Here is a 10,883-nt window from a genome sequence, read left to right on the forward strand (position 1 = left end):
TGTCTATTTTATTTCCCATTAGGAGTGAGAATGAAGCATCCTCCCTTGGTTCTGTGGATTGTAGCATGGTTATCCTGTACTTTATGGCTAATATATAAAAAGATGCTCCATTGTACCTAACAAGGCCACTTGCTCAACGATGTTCATATCAGCTTTATTTGTAATAGCCAGAAACTAGAAACAACCTCAACTGAAGGATGGGTAAAGAGAATGAGGTACATTTGCACAATGAACTACTACTTAGAGATTAAAAAGAAGGACATCATGAAATTTGCAGGCAAATGGATGGAACTAGAAAATACCATCCTGAGTGAGGTAACACAGAAGACCCAGAAAGACACATATGGTATATACTCACTTATAAGTAATTGCATTTTTAAGATTGTTCATGATCTAGTATCATAGATTGTAGTTTCAAGGGTCACAGAACTTTGGCAGAAAAATTAGTATGCTACTCCAAAGATACTACCCATTCTTAGTGAATAAAAAATTTTGATTGCCTTAAACTAAAGGAAAGCAATACTAATCATTCTGGATAATTTATAAAGCATTAATGTTTTTTATACTTCATAGGGGTTTTCAGTTTCTCAGTCTTCTATTAAACTACACATCCAAGAAGCTTGAAATGATGCCTGGTACCTTCAGGGACTGCTATACTATGCCATAAGCTCTGGACTCACTGTGGTCTGTTCTCAGCGGGACACATTGCCATCTTTGGATGTTGCTTAGGATATAGTATGGCTCTCTACTACTGCCCTATATCATAAAATGAAGCCAGATAAATGACCAATGGCAGTGTTTAATATGCACAAAGGCCCCAAGTTCAAACCCCAACACCACAGAACACTTAATGGCAGAGTGTTGGGAGCCGACTTTAATCAGAAAGCGGCTAGAAAGCAGCTATCAACTTTGCAGCCATCTGGAACCATATACCCTGATGAGAGACTTGTTTTTCAATAGCCTACAACAGCTGAAGCACACTCTGATAAATATCTTGTTTTAGTGACCCCAGATGCATGGTGCATGTGGTAAAATGTTTTCACCTGTGTTCTCCTGTTTGTGCTTATAAATACCCAGAATTTCCTTGTAAGGGTGTGGTGGTGTAGTAGTAGTAGGTGTAGTGGTGTGTGTGTGTGGTGGAGACAGTAAAGGAGACTTGACTACACATCCTCTGGCTTGTCTCTATTCTTCGAGTCTCTTCCCCTTCTTCCCCCCACTCTCTCTCTTGCTAAACCCTGACCTGCGGAACAGAGTGGACCATTACAGCAGAGGTCATGTGCTTTGGATAATCAAGAAAATTGGTATTAGTTCTCTTTATATCTATGGCTATTTAAACTCATGTCCTGTTGAAGTGAATGTTTAAGAAGCACTAAGTAAAACAAACAATTTGATTCCCTGTAATCTACATGTCAGGAAAATAGCTCAAGAGAGTTATCATCCAGTTACAGATGGTCCCAAACTGATCTTAGTGTTGTCTGGCCATAAATCTGGAGATAGAGAAGAAGAGAGGAAGAACCTTTGATTTTGGGGAAATAGCATTGGCCCAGCTAAGTGGTTTTTCTCCTCAGTACTGGAGACACAGTTACTTCATCTTAGCTGAGGATGAAGCTGCATGGATTCTCCCTAGAGGTCCTGCTAGTTTCTGAGACAGGCCATCACTGAATGAAAACACAGAATTCCCTCAGTGCTCTGTGCACATTTCAATTACAGCATCGTCCTGAACATCAGTTTTTTTTTTTTATTACTTTTGCTTTCCAATGGATAATAAAGACAGCCACTATATATTCTCATATTTATAAATCAAGGATAGAATCTAGCGTATTACTTGCAGTTGAGAAATATACAGCACAGAAGAGTGAATCCAGAGAGGATTTGATACATTTTGTACTTCCTTCATATCCCATTCTTTACTTCTGATCAAGAGGTCTTAGAGACTGAATCATTTGTGTAATAGCAAATCACATAATTGTTAAGAACTGAGTGCCACATGTATATATTCAATCTCAGGTCTCATAGCTTCAACTTTGAACAACTTTCATGTCTCTTTCTATAAAATCAGAATGATATTTTAATATGGATGTCATGAGGATTAAATAACATATGATCTCTGATATATATTGGTTACATTACTTTTTAAATACTTATTTTTATTATTAAAAAAATGTATGTATGCATAGGTGCCCTAAGATTCCAGAAGAGTGTATCTGATCTCCTGGAAGTCAAGTTACAGGTGAGTTGCCTGGTGTAGGTGCAGAGAATCAAACTTGAGCCCTCTGGGAGAACAGTAAATGCTTTTAACTGCTGAGCCACCTTTCCAGCCCCGATAAGTTATATTATTTGTACAACCATTGCATCAAAGAAGAATATAGCCAACCTGTTACTATTGAGTCTAAGTGAGAGAGAAAACACCTATGGTAGCATGTTCATGTGCCAGACATTATTTGGATAACAGTAACGAATCAGTTACTCCCTGGTCATTATATGTCCTCTGGGTGACTTGGTTCAGCAGATGGATATAAGTGGCTTTCTTATTCATTTTTTTTTTGGGGGGGACAAAATTAGATCTTTAAGTCAAGGAAATTCACATGTCTGGGCTCCCAGAGCTATATTTTATCACTCAGTAACTGTAGATGCAGAAAGAGGGTGAGTGGAATGTGTAAGTCTAAAATGCTGTTAGAAAAAATACCTACATTCCCAGATCAGGCTTGGAGATGCAAGGGAGGGACTAAAAATTTTAAAAATTGGCATTGAAAGAGTGGCACTTCTATTGGACTGAAGATAGGAATTCCAAGGGGACAAAATATCCTCAAGTCTTTTCTACACAGCAGCAAAATAGCTTATTAAAAAGTCGAGATAATGAGGTCCCATAATCCGATATAAGGGAAAAATAGAAAAATTAGACTGTTTCTGACATCTAATGTTTCCAGAGGAATAGAGTCATTTTCTGCTTATTATATTTTTACAGGTAGTATTGTTCACTTAATCTTAAATTTTCATTACATTTGTGTTTATTTATACTCTTAATATAAATCACCAGTCTGGAACAACCAACATGGATTCCATTTTTTATTTTGCAATTGGTCAGTTCTAAATATCCAATTGATAGGAGAACCTCACATACTCAGACCTTGGTGTGAAAGAGATCTGAAAGATTTACAATATGCTAAACTAGGGGAAAACTTGGGAGTAATCGGTACAATACATTTTTCTCTCCATCATAATCAGTTTCTCATTCTGCAAGTCGATAAAATTTTTCCTCTTTTTTCACAATGGTTTACAACTTAAATAATTTAATACAACAATTGTTATATTTTTATTGCAAGCTTATAAAATGGGTACCATAAGTCTTTTCTATGTAATATATTACCAGAAAGTGACACTGAGAAGGGGAACGGATGATTACTAAAACTGTAATTCAATCTTCAAGTTCTGAAGACATCGTAAAAATGTCTTCAGCTTTCTTACCTACAACAGATGCTATCAGGATGCCTCAACTGAACTCTCTGTGGGCATTCAATCTCTCCATAGGCACAATTTTTATATAGAAAAAGAGTGAAGCTGAACAATGCAAATGCAACTGAGGTTCAGACCCCAAAGTTCTTGTATTGAATAGGATTTTCCTTTCAGGAAGTTGCATCTTACAAATAATCTTGATACCAATGCCTGTCAAGCTGTGGAAACTGAGCTGAAACAAGTGTGTGTATTCCTCTCTGCACTGACTTTTACAAAGTAGTAATTAGAAAAATTGCCCATATTTTGCACGATGCAGAAAATGTAACTCACTGGGCTATGCGTTGTCAGTCTCATCAAAAAATGTAAGAATGATAAGCAACAACTTCCTATGAACGCCTATTTTTCATGTATTTTTAAATCTACCGTTTGTCACTTTTCATCCTGACATATTAGTTGTCAGGAAGTACATTTTTAATTGTTACTAATTGCGCTGTGAACTGAGAGGTCTGTGAAGTTAAAGCAACAGCTTTCTATAGTGTTTATGATCAACAACACTCCACAGTATGCGGGGCACTAGACAGGAGGAAGTGCATTCCTTTAGATAAAGAGTTATCTGTTATCTGTTCGTTCTTGCCAAATCCTGTCATTCAGCGGTCTTGTCACATTTTTATTGACTTCAGTATATGACAAAGACCCATCAAATTCCCCACACCTCTCCTTTATATCTTGAGTATGCGGTTAATGTTCTGATGAGGTTGCAAATGAAATTTAAGAGCTGTTATCTTTCTATTAACAATGTCACTTTGCCATCTATATTTACAAGATGCAGTGATGCTTCACAAAGTTCTTTATATGTCTTCCCTGGATGGAAATAAATTAGCTTTTCGAGAAAGACAGAGGGATTGAACTTTCATACTATGGTTGCTGAGGAGTGAACACACACAGTTTGATGGTGGAAATTTCCATTTATTCCCCAGCCTGAGAGAGAGCTGGTAGTGCTGTGTGGGTATCCACACGTTATCTTTTAGCCAGTGAAGCCCTGGAAGACGTTGTGAAGAGTGAAGGGGCAATAGATGCAATGGGAATGGTGTTTAATTCTCACCATGACAGGGGTTGCTAATCACATAGCATTAGGGTGAATTATGGTGACCAGGGCAGTAAGAACACAGGAATTAAGCAGAAGCACAAACACAGCTGCAGTGGTAGTGATGAAGAGGTGGTGCTTGTGGTGATGGGTTGATTGGGATTCTGGAAGCCCTTGGTACAAAACACTTTGCCCCATGCAGGTTAGCATTTTATAAACTACCCCAGTAATACATAGAACGATAATAACCTATTTTCAGTGTCTAGTGTTGGGCAGCGCTCATAAGTTTCTCCTTTAGCATCAAAGTTCTATTGGTCCATACAGCAAGACTGCACTCTGGGATCGTTGCTTACTTAGTTGCTCTCTACTTTTGTTATTGTTATTTTCTGCTCTCTGAAATTTTAATTTTTACTGTTTCCATTTTATTCTTCTACATATGCCGCCACTGAAATGGACTTCCTTTCCCCTTGAGAGACCCAAGAAACAGCAAAGGACACCAGATTATTCGCCATTCTTATTTTTTTCTTTTAAATTATATTTGCCTATTTGTGTGTATATGAATATGGGCACACAACCATTTTCATCAGATGACAGCTAATTCTTCTTGCAGTCAGTCAGGGTTTGAACTGAGGTCTGCAGGCTTGGTGATAAGTGCTATCACCCACTGAGTCATCTCACAAGCTTCTTTCTCTGTTTTTAAATTCGCACATTTAAAAGATAGAAACATGTCAGGCACTGGGCACGAAGTAGAAAAGGTGTTGCCAGTGTTCACAGTCGATCCCTCTTGTGTAGCCAGTTTGCTGGTGCTTTTTGAGCAAAAGCAGTGGTCCTCAACCTCCCTCATGCTGCGACCCTTTAATACAGTTCCTCATGTTGTGGTGACCCCCAACCATAAAATTATTTCTTTTGCGACTTCATAACTGTAGTTTTGCTACTGTTATGAATAATCATGTAAATATCTGTGGTTTTGGATGATCTTAGGCAACCCCTGTGAAAAGGGCAGTTCGACCCTAAAGAAGTCATGACCCACAGATGAGAGTCACTGAGCTAAACCCATCAGCCTGTCATGGGTTGTTTTGAAACATCTTGGGGCACAAGTTGTTTTCCTGAATAAAAATTTAAAAGAGAGAGAGAGAGAGAGAGAGAGAGAGAGAGAGAGAGAGAGAGAGAGAAACCATGAACTCCAAGAAAGAAACTGAGCCACTGTCAGTCCTATGGTCTAGGTCTAAGCTTGTTTGAGAAAGCACGCAGCACTTAATTTCTCTGAATAAACCAAGGACAAGGTAGCTCGCTTAAAAACTGAAAGCTTCAGCCATATGAATAAACTAAAAGCACTAAATTTAGTTTACTAAATTTTACCAGGAAGCTAAAAGGTGGACCTGGCTGACAACATAAACGAAGTGGTGCATATATTCTGTGAAAAATCATGTCACAAAGCACATGGTCTCAAATGTTCCAGCTGAAGCAGCTGGAGAGTTTAATATGTATTCGTCTTAAAATACTGTGCAACTAATGTGGAGGTTGGAAAGGTGATAAAATCAATGGCAAAATCTGAATCATGGAGAAACTGTTCAGATTCTGGCACAGCTCAACAAAATAAGCACCAAGTGCTTTGGAAAATATTGTTGTCAAGCCCAGATGTCCCAACTGAGTGTGGGTAATTTATTTCATATGCTTGTAGGCCACCTATTCTGTCTAGTCCTCTGCTAGCCTTGCAAAGCAATTCAGCAACATTTTAACTGGGTAAAAATGTTGTAAAAGTGTATTCTAAATTTCTACCTGATATGAGAACGTTTCTACTGAAATGTGATACAACCAGATAGGCAAATGGTTAATTGAAATGAACATATTTCTCTGGCTTCTGAACCATAAGAGGTAATGATCGTTAGAATAACCAAAAGAAGAAACCAAATGGACATTATTTAATTAACATTTCTAGTCTTTCTGCTAGGCATGTTACATTTGTTATCTCCTTTTATCCTCAATGCTTGCAAAGGCTTCCTTTGTCATTATCCCCATTTTACAGATGAATAACCTGAGGCTTAGATCATTTAAATAAGCAGACTTTCAGTGTTAGGTGAAAATTTGGGCTCTACTGCACTTGCGAAACATTGTGGGATAACAAATTGAACCATCTTGCTCTCCTGTGATTATTGGCTCTTAGAGGCAGCAGCTCTAAGAATCAATATAGGGCATGAGTTCCTCTTAATAAGTTAATAAAACAGAGACTTTCTCATTGCCTTTCCATCAAAGTTGCCGGGGGAGAATGAGGGTATTACGTGCAGCAGGAAAGGGAAACTCCGCTCCATTTGCTCTGCAATGATAATCTTTTACAAAAGAGGATTTTTATTATTAATTCTTTGCCTTCTGGGGATATTATAATTTTCTAGAATGTAGAACTGCCTTAAGCACAGTAATTTGCTGAGCTAGACTGAATCTCAAAATGTTTCAAATGAGCTGATAAACAACTGCATAATTAGCCATTATTAGATCAAGTCTGCATGTTACTGATAGCCACATGAGCAAACCACTGGATAGGCAAATTGTAGATATGGTTTTAAAAAGCCTGTGTTTTATATTTAACGTGCTTTGCAAGTTGTCTGCTAAAGAATCAAAAGCAGCAATTCACATGCACTTTTGAGAAAGAAATTGATATTAATTCATCAAGTAAATCCATAGAGACATAATTGTTAAATACATCCACATGTGAACAGTGATAGGCGTCCGTGTAGATCTCAATCTGAGCTCTTTACTGGCCCCAGTAGTGGAATTTCTGCCCTGCTAGTGCAGACATAAAGTGTACATGGGTAACACACTTTCATTCTCTTCTGTTGAGTTAGTTAAGTCCAGAGTAGGAAATACATTTGGATCTGATTAAAGAAACAAAACATTTTGGATGTTCAAATCAAGAGGAAAATGGAGTCTGTCTTTATGTTCTCTCTCTCTCTCTCTCCCTGCCTCTCTCTCTATCCCTCTCCTCTCTCTCTCTCTCTCTCTCTCTCTCTCTCTCTCTCTCTCTCTCTCTCACACACACACACACACACACAGAGAGAGAGAGAGAGAGAGAGAGAGAGAGAGAGAGAGAGAGAGAGAGAGAGAGACACTCCTTGCTCAAGTTGGTAACATTAAGTTCAATGTTAATCAAGCCTCCTTCCCTTTCATCTTGAGAACGCCACACTGGCTCATAAAATTTTGCCTGATTCAGAAGTTTCACAGAGTTGTAACACCATAGGTGTTTTGCAGAGAGAGAGAGAGAGAGAGAGAGAGAGAGAGAGAGAGAGAGAGAGAGAGAGAGAGAGAGAGAGAGGAGAGGAGGCTAAAAGGCTAGAATAGTATGGGAGGAGTGACAAGGAAAGAACATGATCAAAATATATTGTATGAAAAAACTTAATACAAGTCAATTAAAAATACTAAAATAAACTTCATAGTTTTGAAGAACAAAGAAAAGTGAAAGTTATGAAAATAGTTTCTAACCTAGTAAAATTAAGCAAAATCACAGTTTGTGCTATGAATTCAGGGGAGCACCAAGCAAAAAGTTGTGCACATCTTAAGTCACCTTCAGAAGAATTACAGCAGCAATTTTCTTGAGAAATCAAAATTAGGGAATTGGTATTTAGACTTAAATGAATTGTATATTCTTCTGACAGAGGGCAGACCAGATAATTATCAAAGTTCTTTGAAGATCATTCATTTTCTGACTTTATCCACCAGCATTTCAAATGTCAGAGTAGAGCAGACTGACAACATGGTGTGACATGGGACCATACAGATGTCTCATTGAGTAAAAGAGCTTACTGCCAACACACACTGGAAAGAGAGAGCCAACTCTCCACCTGTGTACTCTGATCACAATTACTGTATAGTGACACATGTATACCTGGACATAGACACAGCAACAACAATTTTAAAAGAAAATTTTTCAATGCATAGAAAGCCATGTGTGAGACTAGCAGGATGATGAATTATCAGAAAACATAGAGGTTTGTTTCAATTTGATGATCTGAATAGTACCCCAAATCCACTATTTCTACATTTGTAATAACTGCTGATCCCCCACCTAAACTAAACTATTAGCATTAGGTAAAATTTTTTATTCCTTGAGTTCAAGTCCTGCTTCTGTTGTAACAATTATATTTCTACAGTCTAATTCATCTTTTAAATCACAGCCTTATACTGGAGAGAGGCTCAGTGGTTAAAAGCACACACTGCTTTTAAGAGGTCTGGAGTTTGGTTCCCAGTAACCAGGCTGGGTTATCGGCCTCTTCTGGCCTTTTTAGATACTGCACTCACTCATGCATACGCCTACATACCTATATTCACATAGACACATAATTAAAAAAAAACCATTAAATTCTAGTCTTAATTTATTACAGGTCTTGGATTTTTTGTTATTCTATTTTATAAGTTGTACTTATTTTATTTGTGTAGCTTCATAGCTATGTTAATAAATTTACATTCTCAAAGCCAAAGAAATATGGCTAGTTAGCTGAAACCATGCCACAACAAGGAAATAAGATCATTAGATTATAAAGTAGCAGCAGTTACTGCTTTGGTGTTTTAAAAAGGCATTAGGAACATTTTCAACTATTTTAGAATGTTCTGGCTTTGTCAGGAACACTCTGCCTCGGTGTGTTTGATAGGAAATCTTATTAGTATGCTAGTACCTTTTTTAATACACTCATTAAAATGACAAATCCACTATAGCAACTCCTAGATTTCTGATATGGATTTTATTAGTATGCCTCCCTAAAAGAAAATTTAAATTTGATCCAAACACATGAACTTACAGAGTTGAAGACCAAGTTAAGTTACTCTTTGTAGATTTCAGATTTGAAACAATGTACTATCATGACTCCAGTTTGAGAATAATATTATTCTTAAAGTTAGTGCTCTATAAAAAACACAATGCTATGTGTTTTTCTGAAATAGGCAAATTGGACAAAGAGTACAAAAATATAGTCATGATTGAGCTTGAGCTTAATGAGCAAATAAACTAGAGACAATTTTCATTAGGGTTTTGTTCAACTTATTTTCCTATCATTGAGAAAGCAGTCTGGTGATTAATGGAACGTACAAAATAACTCATTACAACATCAAAGGCCAAAGTCATTCTTATAAAAGTTTAACCGTAATAGATTTTGAATGCATAAGCTAAGCTTTTGCTATGAAAAGGTTTTGAGAAAAAAGACCCATAAATACAAAGAAATTTTACTTTTCATAAAAACACTCAATGACCTAAAATATCATAGACACTCCTATACTTGAAGGATTAAAGTTTTCTGACAATTTAAGTTCGATATTCCCTTATAAATGTGAATGAAAAGTTATTGCAAAACACACTTCCAGATCAAGTTCCCAGGGTACCATTGTAACTACTATTACTGTTGGCTTGTTTGAGAAAAGGAGGGAGGAAAGGACATTCTTCTGGGCAGATTGCACAGTTGATGATCTGCCACAGACCTAGAGTGAGCACTTCTGAATTAGATGTTTTGCATATATCCATGGGAAGTTTTCAGGCAAAGAGAATAGGACACTCAGCTCCGGCATCTTGGTTTGGAAACAGTGGGGCATGTGGAAGACATTGTCATTGGCCTACAAAGTCTATTTGGTGTGACCTGGGCATAAGTTTTGTTTCAATTATTTTGCTAAAACCAGTACGAAGACTTTGGAATACTGGTTATTTACACTTAAGCTATGATGTCATTATACAACTATGATAGTCCTGTGAAGACATCCTGCTGTGAGGTCTGATGATTTCTCAAAAAAAAAAATTAAACATAGCATTATCATATATGTCAACAAACCCATTTCTAGGTACATAATCACAAGACTCAAAAGCAGGGATGTGTAGAGGATTGTGTTTATAACTGAGTTATCCACGGCAGCTGAAAGAGGGAAACAGTCCAATATCCATTTGCAGATGAATGAAATACCAATGTGTAAATATCTAAAACGAAGTATTCCTCAGTCTGAGAAGGAGAACAGTTCTAACACTCTCTAAGCTGAATGAGCCTGCCGAGCACACACAAAGGCAGATGTTGTATGAGCAGGGTACTTTTCTTCGATTGTTGTTTCGGCCACACACCCTGTATCACCACTTAAAACACCTCCAGCTTCCACGGAGTTACATTCCTTATCGTGTACAATTTGTTGGATTGCTTTGGACATGAAATTTTTCTTTATTTAGTTTTCCTTTTGTAGAAAGTTCTTTGAATTCTTTCATGCTCTCTATGTCACTACTGAATTCAAAATGCCCATATTTCTCTTCTGGAAACTTCTTATTTATTTTAGGGTTTGAAGTACTATTTCTCTAAACGTTTTTGCCCCCTTCTCTTCCTATCAATAG

This window comes from Arvicanthis niloticus, chromosome 2, assembly GCF_011762505.2.
Source record: "Arvicanthis niloticus isolate mArvNil1 chromosome 2, mArvNil1.pat.X, whole genome shotgun sequence".
Lineage (NCBI taxonomy): Eukaryota > Metazoa > Chordata > Mammalia > Rodentia > Muridae > Arvicanthis > Arvicanthis niloticus.